Source organism: Triticum aestivum, chromosome 5D, assembly GCF_018294505.1.
Source record: "Triticum aestivum cultivar Chinese Spring chromosome 5D, IWGSC CS RefSeq v2.1, whole genome shotgun sequence".
Lineage (NCBI taxonomy): Eukaryota > Viridiplantae > Streptophyta > Magnoliopsida > Poales > Poaceae > Triticum > Triticum aestivum.
In genome coordinates this window covers 163,784,001-163,805,911 of record NC_057808.1, presented here as the reverse complement: position 1 = coordinate 163,805,911, position 21,911 = coordinate 163,784,001, and positions in this window count along the sequence as shown.

The window sequence follows — 21,911 nt, the reverse complement described above, 5'->3', positions numbered from 1 at the left end:
CTTACACAATCACACCTACAAAATAGTTTCATACTTGTTCTTGGTAAAGCAAAGGTTAAGTGTGCATAGAGTTGTATCGATGGTCGATAGAACTTGAAGGGAATATAAATCCTACCTTTAGCTCCTCGTTGGGTTCAACACTCTTATTTCTCGAAAAACCTACAATTGAGCCCCATACACTTGCGAGTTATGAAGACCTTTTTCTGGCGCCGTTGCCGGGGAGCAATAGTGTGGGGTGAATATTCTCGTGTCTGCTTATTTGCGTTATCACTAAGTATATTTTATTTTGTGCTCTTGTTGTATCTTTAGTTATGGGCAGGAAATGTAAAATGCCAAAAAAATTAGTTGTACATGCTAAATCAATGGTTGAAGAACCACCCAAAATATATCATACTACTGAAGCTTTCTACTTGGATCGTCTACGACCCATTTGTACTCGTGTTGAAAACCCAACCAGCTTAGTTGAGGAAAAATCATTAAATGAGCATGCTTATTTTGTGCGACACTGCTTATCTCAAAAAGGGGAACTTTTATGACATCGTCTTATTACTATGCATTGCTATGCTTGGAATTTATGCGAAATATATGATTTTACTTTGTTTTCTGATGACCATAAGAAACACCTTCCCTACCAATGTGAGTTTAGTTATAATGGAGTCATATCTTCTTATGCTAAATGTGTTTATAGTTACTATGATATTGAGCAAATTTAAGAATTTGTTGGTTTTAAGGGTGCTTATGAAATTGCTTCTTTGATTCAAAAGTATGATGCCACTCTTTACAAATTTGAAAAAATTGCCATACTTAAATATTGCTATGAAAACTATGGTTCTAGTGCTTATGTTAAAGCCTATATTGAGGACACGTCCGCTGTCCAAGAAGAGATTAATATTTTGCAGGAATCTATGGAAGAAGAAGTTGATGAAACTGTGAGCTCACTGGATGAAAAAGATGATGAGGAGAGCGAAGAACAAAAGGAGGAAGAGCGGATTAGCTACCTGTGCCCACCATCTAATGAGAGTAACTCTTCAACTCATACATTTTTTAATTTCCCTTTATGCTTACCAAGGGATGAATGATTGCTATGATTCCGTTGATTCATTTGAAATATCAATTTTTGATGAAATTGATGCTTTCTATGATTGTGGCCAAGATGCCAATAAGAAATATTCTTATGGAGATGAACTTGCTATAGTTCCTTATGTTAAAAGGGAAATTGCTACTATTACACCCACACATGATAGTCCTATTATCTTTATGAATTCTTTCAATTACACTATACTGGAGATGTTTGTGCTTATGAAGGATTATATTGATGGGTTGCGTTTTACCATTACGCATGATGATTTTGATGAATACAATATGCATGTGCTTGCTGCTCCTGCTTGCAATTATTGTGAGAGAGGAACCACATCTCAGCCTCTCTATGTTTCCACTATGAAAAATTGCAAGAAACTACTTATGCTATGTATTGGCCTTTATTATGTGTGCATGAATTGTTCTTTTATGACATGTCGATGCACAAGAAGAGAGTTAGACTTTGTTTTTGCATGATACATGTTACTTTGTGCTCACTACTAAATTACAAATCATTGTTAATTAAAATTGGCTGTGATATACCTTGGGATCTGAGTGGATCATTTACTTGAGCACTATATGCCTAGCTTAATGGCTTTAAAGAAAGCACTACCAGGGAGACAACCTGGAAGTTTTAGAGAGTAATTTTATTATGTTGTGTGCTTTTATGAAGTTTAAAAACAAAAAAATATAGAGGGGAACCTAAAACTTTACAAAAAGAAAAGTGAAGTGAGAAACACAAGCACGGTTAAAGTGGGAGCTAGCCTTGAACTTTGTTCATGCCCATGGAAACTGTGTGAATCTTAATTAGAGTAACTTTTCAGCAAAAAATATTATCCCCTTGTGCAAGTCCATTGTATTACAAAAATAATGTGCCAAGATTTACATTTAGGATGTTTAAATTGCTTGTTTGGTATGTGTGGTGCAAAAGCATAAAGTTTTGTTGTACTGTGTGAATTTACATTTTTTAACAGAATATGCAAAAATTCTGAAATTTTTACACAATACTACTATGCAATTTTTTTATTTTTTTCTTTATCGGCGTGGAGCCGGCAATCTATGGGACAATGCTGCCCCTTCTAGTTCGGCAAGGGGTGCACTCGACGCAAAGAGCAAGAACAACAAGAGACGCGACGATTTTGTACCCAGGTTCGAGCCATGGTGTATTGAATGGAGGTGTGCACGAGTACACAGAGCGCTCTCCCCCAGCAAGGAGCAAGGAGAAGCTGCTACACAGGTATGTATGCGTGAGGTTGCTCCGGGTTCGAACCCTTGTAAAGGTTGCCCTGGCCCTCCTTTTATAGCTTTAGGGGCTACTAAAGTGGCAAAAGGGTCATGGTGATTAGATAGAAAAAATGTTATCATACCTAACTCTGATGGTTAGGACAAAATGCATTAAATGCACCACCATGTGTCGTGAGGAGGAGGGGTACCGGCAAGGCTGCTGCACCGCTTGCACAACCGCCTCTCTATTATGCTGACACGCCATTAGGACGAGTGTCGATAAAGGCAATTTCTCTTCCAGCAAGATGCCACATGCCAGATAAGCCCCACCGAACCATCTGCGGGCCCGACACCTCACCGATGGGTGCCTACCTGCTCGGTGAGGTCGAGCGCTGATGGTTTAGTGAAGGCTTGCCGGGTCTGGTGCTTGCCGGGCCTTCATCTTATCGGCTCGGCCGTGCCGGTAAGAGCTGCTTTTAGTGCTTCTTTTTGTAGCTCATCTTGGTCTTCTTGATGCGCTTCTTGATCTCTCAAAAAGATGATTTTACTGATCTGGAAGTCTTTCTTAAAAAATTATCATTGTCGGAGGAGCCACTAACAGTCTTGTATAGGTCAAGCTAGTACACACATGTTTAATACATCGCTAGGAGCCCCTGGACCTTCGACACACGTGTCGCCGGGCATCGTTGGGTGAGGCCCAAATAATTGACACACAAGTGATACGTCTCCAACGTATCTATAATTTTTTCCATGCTATTATATTATCAATCTTGGATATTTTATATGCATTATTATGCTATTTTATATTATTTTCTGGGACTAACCTATTAACCTAGTGCCAAGTGCCAGTTGTTGTTTTCCTTATTTTCGTCTTTATAGAAAATCAATACCAAACAGAGACCAAACATAATGGAACTTTCTGAAGATTTTTCTTGGACTACAAGACACCCTGGAAGCTTCGAGAGGAGGCCAAAATGGACACGAGGCGACGACAAGCTCATAAGGCGCGCCCCAAGCTTGTGGGCCCCCTATGGCTCCTCTAGCCCGAATTCTTCTTCTAGAAATTCCCAACTATTCCTCGTAGACCAGGGGGCACACCAAAAATACTTTTTTGCTGCCGCAAGTTCCAGAACCATGAGATCCCATCTGGAGGCCTTTTCCGGTACTCTGCCGGAGGGGGATTCGACTACGGGGGGCTTCTACATCAACCTTGCTGCCCTTTCGATGATGTGTGAGTAGTTTACCATAGACCTACGGGTCCATAGCTAGTAGCTATATGGCTTCTTCTCTCTCTTTGATCTTCAATACAAGTTCTCCTCGATGTTCTTGGAGATTTATTCGATGTAATCTTCTTTTGCGGTGCATTTGTTGAGATTCGATGAATTGTGGGTTTATGATTAGATTATCTATGAATAATATTTGAGTCTTCTCTGAACTCTTTTATGCATGATTAAGATAGCTTTTTATTTCTCTCTGATCTATTCATTTGGTTTGGCCAACTAGATTGATTTTTTTTGCCATGGGAGAGGTGCTTTGTAATGGATTCAATCTTGCGGTGCTTATTCCCAGTGAAAGAATCGGACATGACACGTATTTGTATTGTTTACCACCGTATGCTTTCTTTCAAGAGAGAAGCCTCTAGTGAAAACTATTGCCCCTTAGTCTATTTTTATCCTGTTATTTTCAGATCTATTAAATCAAAAACAAAAAATATACCTTGCTGCAATTTATTTACTTTTATTTTATTTTGCACGTTTGCTTATCTTTTATATCTATCACTATCAGATCTCATCCTTGCAAGTAACCGTGATGGGATTGACAACCCCTTTATCGTGTTGGGTGTGAGTATTTGTTTGTTTGTGTAGGTGCAATCATTGGTGACTTGTGTGTTCCTCCTACTGGATTCATACCTTGTTTCTCAACTGAGGAAAATACTTATCTCTACTTTGCTACATAACCCTTTCCTCCTCAAGGAAAAAACTAATGCAAGCTCAAGAAGTAGCAACAAGTAGCGATAAATCTGTCTTGAGGTGATACATGTACTTTCGATATCTTCTTTGCTTCTTCATTAATCTGAACTTGGGCTAGCCCCGAGCCTTCTTCCAGCATCCTTATCGTCTTGGCGGCATTCTTGCTCCCTTGTTAGAAACCGGGGGCGCGTATGCATGCGGGTTGTTAACAGGTTTAACCAGAACAGGCCCACGATCACACGTGGCTTGGGGTAACTGCCATATTTTGTCATCACTCCCTCCTTTTACACCCATGACGAGGATTGGGTGTAATTCGTGGGATTGGTGCAGAAGGGCGGTCATGGAAATAATGCTTCGATCGGAGGAGCCAGGACGCCGGATTGGCGAGACGGGGCGGCTGGTGGAGTAATGCGCTCACCAATGTGCAGGGCATGGGATTGGTGGAGCGGGGCGGTTTCCCTAGAGTACTGGAGAGCCAGCCCCCGGGATACCCCTATAAAAAGAGGGGGGTGTGGAAGGCGTTGCTCATCCATCTTCCTCTCCCTCATTTTTGTTGCGCCTTCTTCCATCATGAGAGAGGAAGGGGCCGCGCTTGTTCTTCCTACATGGCAGCGAGAGCTTCTCCTCGGCGCCATGCTTCTACTTCCGCGACGGCCACGGAGGTCGGCTCTAGTGCGTGGGGTGGGGACACAGGGCGAGGTCCTGGTCGACACGGCGCTCGTGGTCGAGGGGTCGGACCGGAGCGTTGGTGGTTCCGCCTCCAATTGCCCCGCTCCCGGCGGAAGGCCATACGGGGGACACCGCGCTCTAATTCATCGTGGAGCTGCCTGACCTGCGGAGGAGAAGGCTAAAGCTACCTCATCCCTTCGCCATGGTAATGGAGATGGACCAGCCGCTCGGGTTGTGGTTGCGCGTGAACGGATGCCTCAATGGCGTCGTTTGGGTGAACGTAGATGTCGGTGTTCTGGGAACGGGGGTCCCCAGACTTGCCTACCTGCAGCCCACAGCATGTCTAAGCAGCAGGCCGTACGGCCCATCTTCGTCAACAAGGCACCCAAGACCCTCGCGAGGGTCCAAGCCTCGCGAGGCGGACGACGCAAGACCTCCTCTGGAGTGGCCTAGCCAAGCAGGCTCACGAGGAGCGGAGATATCAAGGCGAGTTAAACCTCACGAGGCTTTCGTGACGTGAGCCATGACGAACGGTACCAGGCGGGCGCCAGTGCGCGCAGCGTCCCTATTTCCTCTTTAGTGCTATGGAGGCCAGCGCAGGCGAAGAGTACCGAGGCATCAGGCAAAGGTTGCCATATTGGTGCAACGAGACCAAGACCAGGAGGACGGCAAGGCGGAGGTCATCATGGAGCCCAAGACAGCGTCACCCCAGAGCTTTTCTCAGCCGAAGACCGCTTTTGTCAGGATAGCTTGTACTAGTTGTCCCCTTCAAATTTGCCCGCCGTTGTTGGCTCCCTTCCCGCTCAATATTTGGGAAGAGGACCAGGGCCTATATAAGTAGAACTAGCCACCACAGTAGAGGCATCGAATCCTCACGCCACAAGTTCACAAGAACAAGAACACCTCAAGCTCAGGAGGCTGTTCTTCCCTTGTACTGTTCATCATCAGCCCAAGAGGCAATCCACCACCACCACACTGGAGTAGGGTATTACACCACAACGGTGGCCCGAACCAGTATAAACCCCGTGTCTTTCAGTGTTGCAAGTTCGTCGAGTTCATCCGCGAGATCTTAGCGAGCTAGAGCGTAGATCGGTAGGAGGGAGAGACTTCGCACGCACCCTAGTGTTCGAACCTTAAGGGATTGTCGGAACCCCACATCCGACATTTGGCGCGCCTGGTAGGGGTGCGCCGGAGCTCCTCTCCACCAACCTGCGCCTCGTGCCGCCACGCTTTGTTCCCATGGCAGGTGCACTGCCACCCGTCTCTGCGACCGACACCAGCAGCAGGGAATCTGGGTACCGGGCCCTGGCCCCCGCCCTACGGCAGGTGCAGTGGCCAACCAAGTTCAAGCCGGAGATGCCGCCGCTTTACAACGGCGCGGCAGATCCGCCGCCATTCCTGTTGGCATACGAGGAGGCCGTCCTTGAAGCCGGAGGCGACGACAAGATCATGGCCAACTGGTTCCCCATGGCCCTCGCCGGCGAGCCACGCGCCTGGCTGCTCAACCTCCCGGGGTCCACGGTGGCGTCCTGGGAGGAACTCTACAACCTCTTCACCACGCGTTACGCGGTGCCGGCGCACCACGCAGTCGCGGCGCCGCTGGGTGGCTCTGAAGCACCGCCTTCAGATCGCCACGTCAAGCCTTTCTTCCGTCAGATTGGGGCAGCCTCCAAGCGCCCCGGGGCTCCGCCGGGTTGGGCTGCGCCGGAGGCCGACCTCACCTTCGACTCAGAAGACCAACCCAGCTCCACCGCCGGCTCTGGCATAGTCCCAATGCTCTGCACGCCTACCATCTGCAATGTGGCCGTCACCAAGACCCTCATCGACGGCGGTGCTGGCCTCAACTTGCTCTCCATAGAAGCCTTCAGCCTCCTCCACGTGTCGCCCGAGCGGCTCAGCCTCAGCAAGCCTTTTTCGGGAGTGGGTGGTGGAGCTACCCACTCTGTGGGCAGATCCGCCTCCCTATCACCTTGGGCACACGCGACAACTACCGCACTGAGCTGGTGGACTTCGACATCGCCCGCATCGGTCTCCCGTACAATGCCATACTCGGGTACCCGGCTCTTGCTCAGTTCATGGCGGCGACTCACCCGGCCTACAACCTCATGAAGATGCCAGGGAGCAAGGGCGTCATCACCATCAAGGGGGACACTAAGGAGGCAGTGACGGTGCTCAGGCTCGCCTTCAAGACCGCAGCAGCAGCGCAGCCAGCCGGCGCCAGTACGCCCGAGGCCAAGGAGACCGCGCGCGCCAAGAAGAAGCAGTTGTGCACTCAAGACAAGGCGGAGACCAAGCAGGTGCCGGTTGACGAGGACGGGTCTTCAGGAGCCACCTTTACCATAGGAACCGGCCATGACCCGGGACAAGAAGAAGCTTTGGTGAGGTTTTTGCGCACAAACAAGGAGATATTCGCGTGGGAGCCCAATCAGCTGGTAGGGGTCCCGAGAGAGTTGATCCAGCATCATCTAAGGGTATGCCCCAACATACGTCCCGTGAAGCAGCGGGCAAGATGGCAGTCCACTGAGAAGCAGGCCTTCATCGTCCAAGAGACGCGCAAGCTGGAGGCAGCAGGTACCATCCGAGAGGTTCGATACCCCGAATGGCTGGCGAACCCCGTCGTTGTGCCAAAGAACGGCGGGAAGGAACGGATGTGCTTCCTGGATGCATTTTCAGGCTATCACCAGATCAAGATGGTGGTGGAGGATGTGGAGAAGACGGCCTTCCTGACCCCGTGTGGGGTGTACTGCTACACTTGCATGCCGTTCGGGCTGCGCAATGCGGGCGCGACCTTCCAACGGCCGATGCACATCGTCCTGGGTCAGCAGCTCGGGAGGAACGCTGAAGCCTACGTCGACGACCTTGTGGTGAAGTCTCGGGAGGCGAGAACTTTGATTCAAGACTTGGAGGAGACCTTCACGAGCCTGCGCCAGGTGGACTTGCGGCTCAACCTAGAGAAATGCGTGTTTGGTGTCCCTTCCGGCAAGCTTCTGGGTTTCCTCGTGTCCCACAGGGGGATCGAGGCCAACCAGGAGAAGGTCATGGCGATCGAAGACATGAGCCCACCACAAACCCTCAAGGAGATGCAGAAGCTTGCCGGCTGCGTGACTTTGTTGGGGCTCTTCATCTCCAAGCTGGGAGAGCGCGCCCTACCATTCTTCAAGCTGATGAAGAAGAAGGGCCCATTTGAGTGGACCCCGGAGGCTGACCAAGCGTTTCAAGACCTCAAGAGATACCTGACTACCCCCGCCCTCTCGAGCCCCTGGTGCTTTACCTTCCCGCCAATCCTTAGTCCACCAGCGCAGCTCTGGTGGCGGTCCGGGAAGAGCGCCAGGCCAAGAATGCGTCGCGCCGAGCCACGCCCCCAGCCGGGGCGATACAAGTCCCGGAGGGCACTGCAAGGGCTGCAGCAGTGCCATGACTAGGCTCAGCAAGACGGCACACTTGGGCCTGTCGAGGCCCCACTGAGCGACCAGGCTTCAGGGGTTACATCGCCTCAGGAGGCGCCGCAACCTCTGATAGACGTAGGCCTCGTCGATGTGCCCGCCCTCGTTGAGCACCTAATGTATTTCGTCAGCACAGTATTGCGGGATGCAAGGGCATGGTACCCCATGCCTCAGAAGCTCTTGCCCACGCTCTTGGTGGCCTCGCATAAGCTATGGCACTACTTTCAAGGTCACCCCATCAAGGGCGTCTCGGCCTACCCACTAGAGAGGGTACTCAGGAGCCCCAACTCCGCGGGGAGAGTCACCAAGTGGAATATCAAGCTGCAGGCATTTCAGCTAGAATTCAGCACAACCAGGGTCATCAAGTGGGTCGTGCTCGCCAATTTCGTGGCAGAATGGACGGACGCCCCGGGGCTTGAAGCAGGTGAGGATCGGTCCCTCTCGCTGGGAAGTGAAGTGCCAGACGGCTGGGTTATGTCTTTCAATGGCGCCTTTGCGCGCCAGGGCGCGGGGGCTGGAGCAGTGCTCATCTCACCCACTCAGGTCAAGCTTTGCTACGCTGTGCAGCTCTGCTTCCAATTGGGCAAGAAGGTCTCCAACAACATCGCGGAGTACGAAGGCCTCATAGATGGCCTTAAGGCTGCGGCGGCCCTGGGGTGAAGCGCCTCATCATCAGGGGCGACTCGCGGCTTCTCGTCAACTTCTCCAACAAAGTATACGAGCCGAGGGACGAGCACATGGAGGCATACCTCACGGAAGTACGCAAAATGGAAAAGCACTTCTTGGGCCTAGAATTGCAGCACGTGCCCCGTGGCACCAACAAGGAGGCTGACGACATCGCCAGGAGAGCATCTAAGCGACTACCCCAAGAGCCTGGCGTCTTCGAGGAGCGGCTCTTCAAGCCATCGGCAGCGCCTACGCTTTCGAGGCCGGCGTCGCTTCGGGAGGAGCTCCCCCAACCACCAGCCTCGGGAGCCCCGACATGCGGCCCGACCTCGGGAGAGCGCCTACTCTTGGCGCTCGAGCCTCATAATGGGTGCTGGACCAAGGAGTTCAAGGAATAGTTGACACAAGGGACGCTGCCGGAGAAAGAGGAGGATGCGGAGCGCGTGGCCCGACAGGACACGGCGTACTGCATCCAGGACGGTGAGTTATACAGGAAGCGGCCGAATGATGTTTCCCTGCGTTGTATCTCCAGGGAACAGGGGAAAGAGTTGCTAGCTGACATACACGGCGGAGACTGCAGGCACCACTCGTCATCACGAACCCTCGTCGGCAAGGCGTTCCGCAGTGGATTCTACTAGCCTACGGCGCTCAACGACGCGACTGAGCTGGTGAAGTCCTGCGAGGCCTGCCAATTCCACGCCAAGCAGATCCATCAGCCGGCTCAGGGCCTCTAGACCATCCCACTCTCGTGGCCATTCATAGTCTAGGGGCTGGATATCTGAGGCCCGTTGTCGGATTTCGGGTTCCGGCAAAACCCTTGAGGTTCGAACACTGGGGTGCGCAAGAACATTTCCTCCTACCTAATCATGCCCTCAGCCTCATCGCGATCTCAAAGCCTAGCTCAACGAACTCGCAACACAAGAGACACGAGATTTATACAGGTTCGGGCCATCGTTGTGGTGTAATACCCTACTCCAGTGTGGCGTGGTGATTGCCTCTTGGGCTGAGGATGAACTGTACAAGGCGAAGAACAGCCTCCCGAGGAGAGGTGTTCTTGTGCTTGGTGGGTGTGAGGATGGAGTGGATCCAGTCCAAGATGGGCTCGTTCGAGATCAGTTGCCTCCTACTATGGTGGCTAGTCCTATTTATAGAGGCCCGGTCCTCTTCCCAAATATTGAGCGGGAAGGGATGCCACAACGGCCAATTTGAAGGGGGACAGCTAGTACTAGCTATCCTGACTAAAGGTGGTCTTCGCCTACCAAAGGCTCTGGTGGTGACACCGTCTTGGGCTCCATGTTGACCTCCGTCCTGCTGGTCTTGGTCTTGTTGCACCGATATCGAAACTATTGCCCGACGCCTCAGTACTCCTTGCCTGCGCTTGCCTCCTTAGCACTAAAGAGGAAACGAGGACACTGTGTGCGCTGGCGCCTGCCTGGTCTTGGTCTTCATGGCTTACATCATTGGAACCTCGCGAGGTTCGCCTTGCCTTGATCTCTCCGCCCCTCGCGAGCCAGCTTGGTGAGGCCGCTCCCGATGAGGTCTTGTGTCATCCGCCTCGCGAGGCTTGGCCCCTCACGAGGGTCTTGAGCGTTTGGTGGTGAAGATGGGCTGTATTGCGGCGCGAGTGGAGCCATGCCGTGGGCCGCAGGCAGGCAAGTCTGGGGACCCCCGTTCCCAGAACGCAGACAGTAGCCCCCGGGTCCAAGGCGCGCTCCGACTTCGCTTCGAGGCGAAGCTAAAGGGCAAGTGCGGAGCACCGCGGGCCCCAACAGCCTGCGGTCTGGGTCGACGCGTGGCGATTGATTGGACGTGGGCGTCTCCGCTTCCCCATGCTGCCTCGGCAACTGCCCGACTTGACGAGTCCCTGCTATATGCAAGGAAAAAACCATCATTACTTGTGATTGTGGAGGTTGACCGTTGGCCTCCTCCTGCTATAAATGGGGAGGGGGCAGAGCCCCCGTCGCCCATCTCTTCCTGCTCCACTCACTCTTCTCCCTTGCTCCATTGCTAGTAACGACACCATGGCGCCAATCCGAAGATTCACGGGTGCGGAGAAGGAAAAAAATCCCCGCGACGAGCTCGGGCCGCTTCCGCCAAAGAAGAGGCCGGTCCACCATCGTGACGTAGTCGTGAGGTAGGAGGTGACGAGGCCTAGGTACGAGCGGCCACCTCCTGGTTATCCACTGCGTTTATACGCCCAAGCCGTGGGCTCAGGAGGAAGAGGCGGCGAGCGGCGCCGCTCACACCGCGGCCGTGGTCGCCGCGCCACGGTGGCGCACGCCGTTGCCCCAGGGGGCCACGCCGTGGACTCCTCGCGCGAACTCGTGCTGTGGGCGGCGATGCCTCCGCGCAGTTGGATCCGCTTCCCCCAGTTTTTCTCCACTGGAGCGGAAGTTGAAGCCGTCTGCCCGAGCAACATCTTCATTACCCACGGCTGGGGCGAGGTTGCCCGGGTTTGCATTACGGAAGGCGCCCTCGGCATCCACTTCAGGTACAACGACGCCTCCATGATGTTCTTCAAGGTCTTCGACGCGGAAGGCCGCCGCTTGGAGTGCTGCCCCGGAGAGGGCCGCCCGAACAGTGCCGCAGCAGAAGCTGGGCCTGCCGCCCACCTCAGTAGCAACTGATCTAGCAGCAGTGGCTTCGCTTGGGAGTCCAGCGACTATCCCGAGCCCTACGAGACTCCGGAGACGAGCAACGACAGCTAGGTGCCCCCGAGCTCTCACCGCGCCCGGAGCAAGGCCGCAGCATCCGGCCGTCGCCGTCGCTGATCTGGATGGGGTTGGCGCCGGCCTCCCATGGCCCACTGTTGATGATGGCGTCGGCTGTGCTGGCGTGTGTAGGTAGGGCTCCTTGAATTTCCTTTCTTTTGTTCCCTGCGAGGAATCGAGACGAACCCCGTGGGGCGTGTAAAGAACATGTAATGTCTTTTGTTCACATTATCCTTATTATGAAATCGTGCGAGCGCGCGTCCTGTTTCGGCTCAGTGTCCCCTTTCTACCCTCGCGACGGCTTGTTGCTCTACGCTGACAGGTCCCGGTCCCCAGGCTGGCTGCAGCCGTCGCTGGTATGCCAGGTCGCGATGCCGTGGTCAAGGCCAGGAGGTGAGCAGCCCGAGGTCCAGTAAGAGCTCCTGAGACGCGATGCTCAGGAGGTCCCCTTTAGCACGCAAGCTGCCAGCGAGAGGTAAGAAAGGGAGGCGACGTTGCTGTGGCAGGGCTGCAGCAAGTGAGAATCCCATGTCGTAGCGATTGGTTGGTCCGAGCGCGATACTTACGTTGGTAGCTTGGAGTCGTTTCCTTGTGTTGCGCCAGACCCGTGCGCTGGCGGTCGTGGTGCAGCTAGGTTAGGCCCGTGTGAGCTTCCCCTTGTTCCCCACGCTCTCCTTAGTGTTCTACGTCCTCAGGTCCCGGCCCTCGAGCGAGCTCAGCCGCCGCTGGTATACCAGGTCGCGATGCCGTGGTCAAGGCTAGGGGGTGAGGGCTGGAGAGCCAGTAGGAGCTCCTGAGTCGCGCTGCTCAGGACCCCCCCCTTTTAACACACAAGCGAATCGCATGGGAGAAGAGGGAGCCCGCGGTACCGCCCGCTGTTATCCTCGGGAGGTTCCTGCAAGTCAGCGCGAGGAGGGGCACAGCTTGCCATTATAATTGCCGGCCGGGCACTGGTCGCTTCGTAAGAGAATGAAGGCACTGAGGGCTTGGTGAGGTGACTCGCGCGGGGCGTGCCACGGGCCAGGGCTCGACCGCTCAGATTTATCGGTGTTGCAGGGACGGGCCCAAGCACAAGCACCGTGCCAGCGTGAACAGCTCCCGTGGTAGGTGACAATCAAGCAGGTGATAATCACAGATAGGTTAGGCATGAAAAGCAAACTGGCTCAGGTAAATGCACGAACGATACAGGCCACTGGGTCATACCCGAGCGGCTTGGGGATGATGCAGCCCAAGGGGCGCACCCAGCAAGGTAAGCTAAAGACATAAAAAAGGGATACACGCCGCAGGGACGGGCCCATGTGGCCTGGGAATGATGCAGCCTGTGGGGCGCTCCCAGCTAAATAAACTTAGAAGATGCCACCTGGTTCTCTTGCCGAAGGGGTGTTGAGGCAGCTGAAGACGCGTGATGAAGGGGTTGCTCCTCACGAGCCACCGGGGCCCTAAGCCTCGGGAGGTTCTGGGGTCCATGCAGTTCTTTGAGGACCGTCTCCATATTCGCCAGGACCGCATGATGCCTGGCCTCCTGAGCCGCCAGGATGCTCCGCAGGCTGCGCTGGAAGGCGTACGCCACGCTCGGGAGGACAAAAGGCATGCGAACATAGCTGTGAGGCGGGCCCTTGCAGCGTCCCACGCGCGAAGGCCAGAAAAGCTCCTGAGATGCGGCCCTGTTGAGCCCTGGGACGTTGATGCAGACGCGCAGCCCGCCATCCTCACCTGGATGGGGAGTCGCGCCAGGTGAGCGGTGGTTTCCGGGCATGGCTCTTGCATCCTACAGTTCCTGAGTGGTCTTGGCAATGAACTCCTGAGCGCCGGGCGCTACTCATCCGGTGTCCTCCTGAGGGAAATGTGCTGCGAAGCACGCCTCCACGTGGTGCCCGAGCGCCCTCCTCGTGATGTTGGCAAGGTCGGAGGCCCTCCAGAAGAGATCCCCCGAGCCCTGCCCGAAGAGAGCGCTGGGCGCGCCTTCCTATGCGAGGGAGGGAGGAGCCCCAGGCGCGGGCGCCGATCCTGACGTGGCACCACTTGCGGCGCCGCTCTCCTGAGGCCCTGTGCAGAGTAGCTGCTTCTTCTTCTTAGGGGAGACCTCAGGAGGGTGCTACACGGCATTGTTGTCGGGGTCTTTGATTGATGCTGCTTGGAAGGCGCGCTCGAGGGAGCACACCGCATCTCTTTCTTCGCAAGGGACTATGATGATCCCGCTGCTTCCTGGTATCTTGAGGACGTTGTAGCCATGGTGTGTAACTGCCATGAAATTGGCCAGGGCCGGATACCCGAGGATGGCATTGTATGGCATACATATGTGGGTGATGTCAAAGTCAATGAGCTCGGTGCAGTAGTTGTCGCGCTGTCCAAAGGTGACAGGGTGGCGGACCTGCCCTATCAGCATGGTGGAACCGTCGGCCACTCCCGAGAAGGGCTTGGTTGGCTAAAGCTGATTGTAGGGCACTTGAAGGCTGTCAAACGTCTCGACGAACAGGACGTTAAGCCCTACGCCGCCGTCGATGAGGGTCTTGGTGACTTGTACGTTGCTGATGACGGGTGAGCAAAGCATCGGGAGGGCGCCAGTGGTGGCCCGCACTTGAGCTGATCTGCCGAACTGAAGGTGACAACGCACTTGGACCACCTGAGCGGGTGTGTGGCCTCGAGCCTGGGGAGGACTGCGTTCACCTCGCGAGCAAACTGCTTGAAGATTCGCTGAGAGGCTGGGGCTTGGGCTCCGCCCAAGATGCAGGCGATAGCCCACGGCTCCTGGAAGCCCCCAGCCCCCTCGTCCTGATGGTGGTCGTCGTTCCTTCTTGGTGGTGGCGGCAGCGGAGGAAGACCAGCGTTGCCCTGGGGGCGATCCTCGCGAGGCTGATCTTGCCAGAGGTCCTCACGAGGCCGGTCACGCCACTCCTGGCGAGGGCCACGGTCGTCCCAGCGTCCTCCACCATGTCCTCCTCCTCGGCCATAGCCCCGGTCCTTGCGCTCGGGGCGTCAACCGAGGCGTCCATCCCGAATGGCCCTGAGCTCTTGAAAGTCGTTGGTGTTGTGGCTGTGAACGTTGTGGAAGGCGCAGAATGGTCGGCTGCTCTTGGTTGACTCGGGCTGGTCCCAGCCGCGCTTCGTGTCTGGCTCCGCCGCGAGTACGACCACTCCCTTGCGCTTCACATCCTTGGCCTTGGCTTTCTTCTCCTCCAGGTCGGCAGCTGTGAGCTCCAGGAGGGAAAGGTGCCCTTCCTCAGCCCTTGCGCACTTGGTCGCCAGGTTGAATAACTCCAAGGACGCACATAGCTCCTCGTGGACGGCGAGATCCTCCTTCATCTTGACGTCGTGGACACCATCGGAAAACGTGGAGATGATGGCCTCGTCCGTCACCTTGGGGATCTTGAGGCGAACATCGTTTAAGCGCTGGATGTACTTCTGGAGGGTCTCCCCTGGATGCTGCTTGACGCGGCGTAGGTCACCCGTGGCCGGAGGGCGGTCGTGAGTGCCCTGGAAGTTGGTGACAAAGCAGTCGTGCATCTTGTTCCAAGAGGAGCTGGAGCCCGGGGGCAGATTCAGGAGCCACGAACGAGCACCATCATTGAGAGCCATGGGGAACCAGTTCGCCATGACTTTTTCGTCACCGTTAGCCGCCTCAATGCTCAGCTCATAGAGCTGCGGGAACCCCGCGGGGTCGGGGGTGCCGTCGTAGCATGGAGGCAGGTCTGGCTTGAACTTGCCCGGCCATGCGACGCTACACAGCTCAGGAGTGAAGGCGCGGCAGCCCGCGGTGGCCACCGGGACCCTTTGCTGATGTGGAGCCTGCCCTTGATGTCCGCGCACTGCCACCGTAGGCGGCGCCCGGTCTTGTCATAGTGGTGCTGGGAGCGTGGGGGCCTTTTCTTGCGGACGAGGAACTTCTGGGCAGCTTCCTTCTTCGCGCACGGGCACCCGATGCGGTGGGTTGCGCCGGGGGGCCGCGCGCCTTGGCGCCAGGATGCCGTCTTGGTGTGGAGGTGGTGGTGGTGGCGCTCCATGAGCCACGTCGCCCGCAGCTGGCGGAGGGCGAGGCAGTGAGAGGAATGGCACGAGGGAGCCCCCTGCGGCGCTGACGAGCTCGGCGATGCGGTCCAGCCAGTCCTCATAGAGGTCATCGACAGGGCGGTAGCATAGGAGTTCGCGTGCCATGAGCAGCGCGGCCTGCACGTCCGTGGGAGCGCGTCGAGGGTGAGACGACGAGCCGGCCGGGGTCAACGCCGGAGTGGCGGTGCGGTCGTCCCGCCGCACCGAGGGGTGCAGCAAGGACGCTTGCTGCTCGTTTCCCGCCTGGCCGGTGGCAGCGTTGGCGGCAGGCGACAGAGAACAACGTGGAGGCCCGCCGACGGGAGCCGTCTAAGCAAAGCGGGCGGCGAGGGCGGCCCGGCGCTCAGCGCGAGCTCGACGAGCGTTCGCCATGGATGCGACGAAGCGACGGGACGCAGATCAACAGATGGAAAGCTTCGACGCACCCCTACCTCGCGTGCCAATTGTCGAATTTTGGGTTTCGGCAAAACCCTCGAGGTTCGAACAGTGGGGTGTGCGTGAAGATTTCCCCGTACCTAATCGCGCCCTCAGCCTCACCGCGATCTCAAAGCCTAGCTCGACGAACCCGCAACACAAGAGACATGAGATTTATACTCGTTCGGGCCACCGTTATGGTGTAATACCCTACTCCGGTGTGGTGTGCTGGATTGCCTCTTGGGCTAAGGTTGAACAGTACAAGGGGAAGAACAGCCACGTGAGGAGAGGTGTTCTTGTGCTTGGTGGGTGTGAGGATGGAGTGGATCCAGTCCAAGATGAGCTCGTTCGAGATCAGTTGCCTCCTACTGTGGTGGCTATTCCTATTTATAGAGGCCCGGTCCTCTTCCAAAATATTGAGCGGGAAGGGATACCAAAACAGCCGATTTGAAGGGGGACAGCTAGTACAAGCTATCCTGACTAAAGGTGGTCTTCGCCTGCCAAAGGCTCTGGTGGTGACGACGTCTTGGGCTCCACGGTGACCTCCCTCCTGCCGTCCTGCTGGTCTTGGTCTTGTTGCACTGATATGGAAACCTTTGCTCGACGCCTCGGTACTCCTCGCCTGCGCTTGCCTCCTTAGCACCAAAGAGGAACGAGGACACTGTGCGCGCTGGCGCCCGCCTAGTCTTGGTCGTCATGGCTTATGTCATTGGAACCTCGCGAGGTTTGCCTTGCCTTGATCTCTCCGCCCCTCGCGAGCCAGCTTGGTGAGGCCGCTCCCGAGGAGGTCTTGTGCCATCCGCCTCGCGAGGCTTGGCCCCTCGCGAGGGTCTTGAGCATTTGTTGGTGAAGACGGGCTGTATTGGGCCATGAGTGGAGCCACGCCGTGGGCTGGAGGCAGGCAAGTCTGGGGACTCCCGTTCCAGAACGCCGACACCCGTTCCCCCGAGGGCCTGGGGGCTACCGCTACCTCTACGTCGCCATCGACAAGTTCACCAAGTGGGCAGAGGTAGAAGCTGTCCGCACCATCCCGGCCAGATCCGAGGTCAAGTTCATCAAGGGTCTCGTGAGCTGGTTCGGGGTCCCCAGTCGCATCATCACCGACAACGGGTTACAGTTCACTAGCAATCCCTTCAAGACATATTATGCTAACCTTGGAACGCAGTTCTGCTACGCTTCGGTGGCACACCCTAGGAGCAATGGTCAAGCCGAATGCACTAAGGCGGAGGTCCTGAGAGGCCTCATGACCATGACCTTCAAGAAGAAGCTCGAGGCCTGCGGCAGGGGCTGGCACGATGAGCTCCAGTCCGTGCTATGGTCCATCCACACCACCGCCACCAAGCCAACGGGCGAGACCCCATTCTTCCTTGTCTACGGAGCAGAAGCGGTTCTCCCTCATGAGGCCAAGCATCGCTCCGCGCGGGTCCTGGTGTTTGATGAGACGCAGCAGGAGGCCATGCGGAGGATGGAGCTTGTGCTGGGGGAGGAACACCGCCGTCAAACCACGCTTCGAGTGGCAAGATACCAGCAGGCGCTGCAGCGGTAGAGCTGCCGCAACATTCGCTCCAGGACGCTCGAGGTGGGTGACCTCGTCCTAAGGCGGGTGCTCTCCAGGGAAGGGCTGCATAAGCTTTCACCCATGTGGGATGGCCCGTTTAGGGTCGCCCACGTTTCCAGGCCTGGCGCCGCGTGCCTAGAGACGCAGGACGGGGTCCCCATCCAGAACGCCAGGAACATCCAGGACCTCCGGAAGTTCTACCCATGAAGCAAGGCCCGGCGCCTATGAAGCAAGGCCTAGTGCCTGTGAAGGTCTCCGCTCGTGACACTCTCACGTAATAATGAGTGGGGTTATACACGCCCCGGAGTCTCAGGAGTGCCGCCCTCGGGCCTCGGGGGCTCCCTCCCACGTCCTAGTGGCAGCTATTAGCTCCGCACTGGTGAGAAGACTAGACTAGGTGCCAGACGCGGCTTTTCATTTGCTTTCCGCAGTTGGCTTGCCCCTCTTTAATGAAAATTCGATTTCTAGTGTTACTTGCCGGCCTGGTTCCATCGCCTTTTGCCTCCGTTTCCGCCTTCGGTTCCTTGTTTTGACCTGTAATCACTCTCGCATGCCTCGCGAGGTGGCTGGACATGTGCCCTCGTGAGCGTTTTTCCTGTTTCTCACGAGGCACCATCATTCAAGCTCACAAGCTAGCGCACTGTAACGCCCACGTTGCGGCTATATCTCCCACGTGTCGAGGCACGACTTAGAGGCATAACCGCATTGTGGTTTTGTCGCAAGAAGGGTCATCTTCACACAATCCCATGTAATGAACAAGAATGGGATAACGAGAGTTGGCTTACAATCGCCACTTCACACAATACATAAATATGATTCATACATCATCCAAAATCCACACATAGACTGACTACAGTCAAATCCAAATGAAAATAAGATAACCCCAAATGCTAGATTCCCGATCGTCCCAACTGGGCTCCACTACTGATCATCAGGAAAAGAAACATAGTAACGACCACGTTCCTCATCGAACTCCCACTTGAGCTCGGTTGCGTCATCTGCACTGGCATCGTCGGCACCTGCAACTGTTTTGGTAGAATCTGTGAGTCACGAGGACTCAGCAATCTCACACCCGCGAGATCAAGACTATTTAAGCTTAATAGGAAAGGATGGTGTAAACGTGGAGCTGCAGCAGGCACTAAGCATATATGGTGGCTAACATACGTAAATGAGAGCGAGAAGAGAGGCAACGCAACAGTCGCGAAGCTAGAAATGATCAAGAAGTGATCCTGAAACTACTTATGTTCATGCATAACTCAAACCGTGTTCACTTCCCGGACTCCGCCGAGAAGAGACCATCACGGCTACACACACGGTTGATGTATTTGAATTAAGTCGAGTGATAAGTTCTCTACAACCGGACATTAACAAATTCCCATCTGCCTCATAACCGCGGGCACGGCTTTCGAAAGATAATACCCTGTAGGGGTGTCCCAACTTAGCCAATTATAAGCTCTCACGGTCAACGAAGGATAAACCTTCTCGGAACGACCCGATCAGTCACGGAATCCCGGTTTACAAGATATTTCGACAATGGTAAAACAAGACCAGCAAAGCCACCTGAATGTGCCGACAAATCCCGATAGGAGCTGCACATATCTCGTTCTCAGGGCACACCGGATGGGCAAGACGTCAGGTTGGCATAGACCCTGGTTGCCCAGGGGGCGCCGGACATCGCCCAGTTTGGGCCAGCGCTCGAAGGAGCACTGGTCCGGGGGTTTAAATAAAGATGACCCTCGGGCTCGCGAAAACCCAAGGGAAAAAGGCTTAGGTGGCAAATGGTAAAGCCAAGGTTGGGCCTTGCTGGAGGAGTTTTATTCAAGGCGAACTATCAAGGGGGTCCCATAAATCACCCAACCGCTTAACGAACGCAAACTCAAGGAACATAATACCGGTATGACGGAAACTAGGGCGGCAAGAGTGGAACAAAACACCAGTCATAAGGCCAAGCCTTCCACCCTTTACCAAATATATATATGCATTAATTAAATAAGAGATATTGTGATATTCCAAAAGATCCATGTGCCAACATGGAACCAACTTCAACTTCACCTGCAACTAGCTACGCTATACGAAGGGTTGAGCAAAAGCGGTAACTTAGCCAAACAACGATTTGTAAGGAAAGGATGGTTAGAGGCTTGACATGGTAATATGGGAGGCATGATATAGCAAGTGGTAGGTAGCGCAACATAACAATGGAACGAATAACTAGCAAAGCAAAGATAGAAGTGATTTCGGGGGTATGGTCATCTTGCCTGCAAGGTTCTCAGAGTTGTCGAAAGCTTGATCCTCGTAAGCGTACTCAACAGGTTCCTCATTCACGAACTCGTCTCCCGGCTCTACCCAAAACAAGAACACAAGCAACGGTACCACAATCAATCACAAGAAATGCACAAGCAACATGATGCAAAACATGTATGATATGCGAGATATGATATGCGGTGCATAGGCGTGCTCCGGAAGAAAAATGATGAACAAGGCAGTAACTTGGCAAACCAATCATGCCACTGGAAAGATGAGATGATTTCGGTTGAAATCGATATAAAGATCACCGGAAACGGATGCACGGTTTGCAAATGGCAAGCAAAACAAGAATGACACGATTCTGCGATTAACAGCATGATAGCACTTACAATACATCAAGAAACTATGCTACAGTACCCCCAACATAGCAATAAAGCATATGAAAGTAATCTACAGGAGATGCTTGACAAAAGATGAACACTGAGCTACGGCTAGATCACAACATAACAGGTTCAAACAAGCATGGCAAAAGTGCAAAAGATATCAGGTTCACAGACTTGGTGAAATTACTGGACATGGCATAAACAGCATCAGGTAGCAATGTTCAGAGCAAGCAATCAACATGCTACAGGAACTTAACACAGCAAAACAAGGCATGGCATGAATCTACTAAATTCATAGAAAAAAGTCCCTTACTGACCATAGGCCAAAAAGGACCAGAAGATATGATGGCAACCATGTAACATAGCAAGTTTCGTTAACAGGTTTCAGACTTAGCAGAAAACAGAGCATGGCAGAAATAGACATTATGAGGGCATCTTGGTGAGCTTGATTCACTAATCACAAAGCAATGCATGACAAAACAAGCATACCTACAGCAAGAAGGCATGTTTATGAAGCTCTCCATGGCAAGAGTAAATACATAGGATGAATGGATCAACTACAACAACCTTGGCAAAATTGAATAACACGTAAACAGTCTGCCAGAAATATTTTATAGCAAAAGGAGAGCAAGATTGAGTCATGTTAGGGCATTCCATAATTGCAAACAGGGGCATGGATGGATAGAGCACAACTATATCTACAAAACATCCTTACTGAACATCTCCGAAATAAGCATGGATCTCTCTGTAGCCACATGGATACATAGCAACAAAATAACAGCAGTCACAGACTTTACCAAGTCCCTGAAATCAGAAACATCACGAAGCCTAGTTTGCATGCTTGTGCTAGTCACCACATAGATCAAAAAAATACATAGCATACACCTCTCTAAACATGGCATGGCATACATCAAAACACATGTAGAGCTCATGCCCATAAGATGCACACATCAATAGCAACAAAAATAACAAATCGTTAAGTTCTGATAAGTAACAGCAGGTAACAGCAAATAGCACTCTTGCACCAGAGATTAGGGAATCAAGATGAACTGAAATGAGCATGGCACAATGGAACAAAATAAAGAGCATCTCGTAACGAACATTTCGATATATTACACGCACGAAACGGATCTATATGCAGAGAGTTATGATGCAATGAATAGGAGCACATATTGTAAATATCTGAAGACTTCAAATATTTCGGAGGGAGAAGAAAGTCAAGCCTAGGTTTTCCTGGATCGGGATCCGGCTCGGGCCGGCTCGCCGGAGAAGAGAAGAGGCGCACGTCGGAGGGAGGAGCTCGGGAGGAAGGTCGCCGGAGTCGGGGCTTGGAGCTCGGCGGAGAGGGGCGGCGCTCAGCGCGGGACTCGGGAGGCGCGGGCTCCCGCGGGGCGGCGGCGTCTCGTGAGGCGCGGAGGCGCCGGCGATGGCGTCGGCGGTGAGGAAGACGCGGTGGCGGCGGGGCGTGGAGGAGGAGCTCGGGCGGCGGGGCGTGCGGGCCGCGG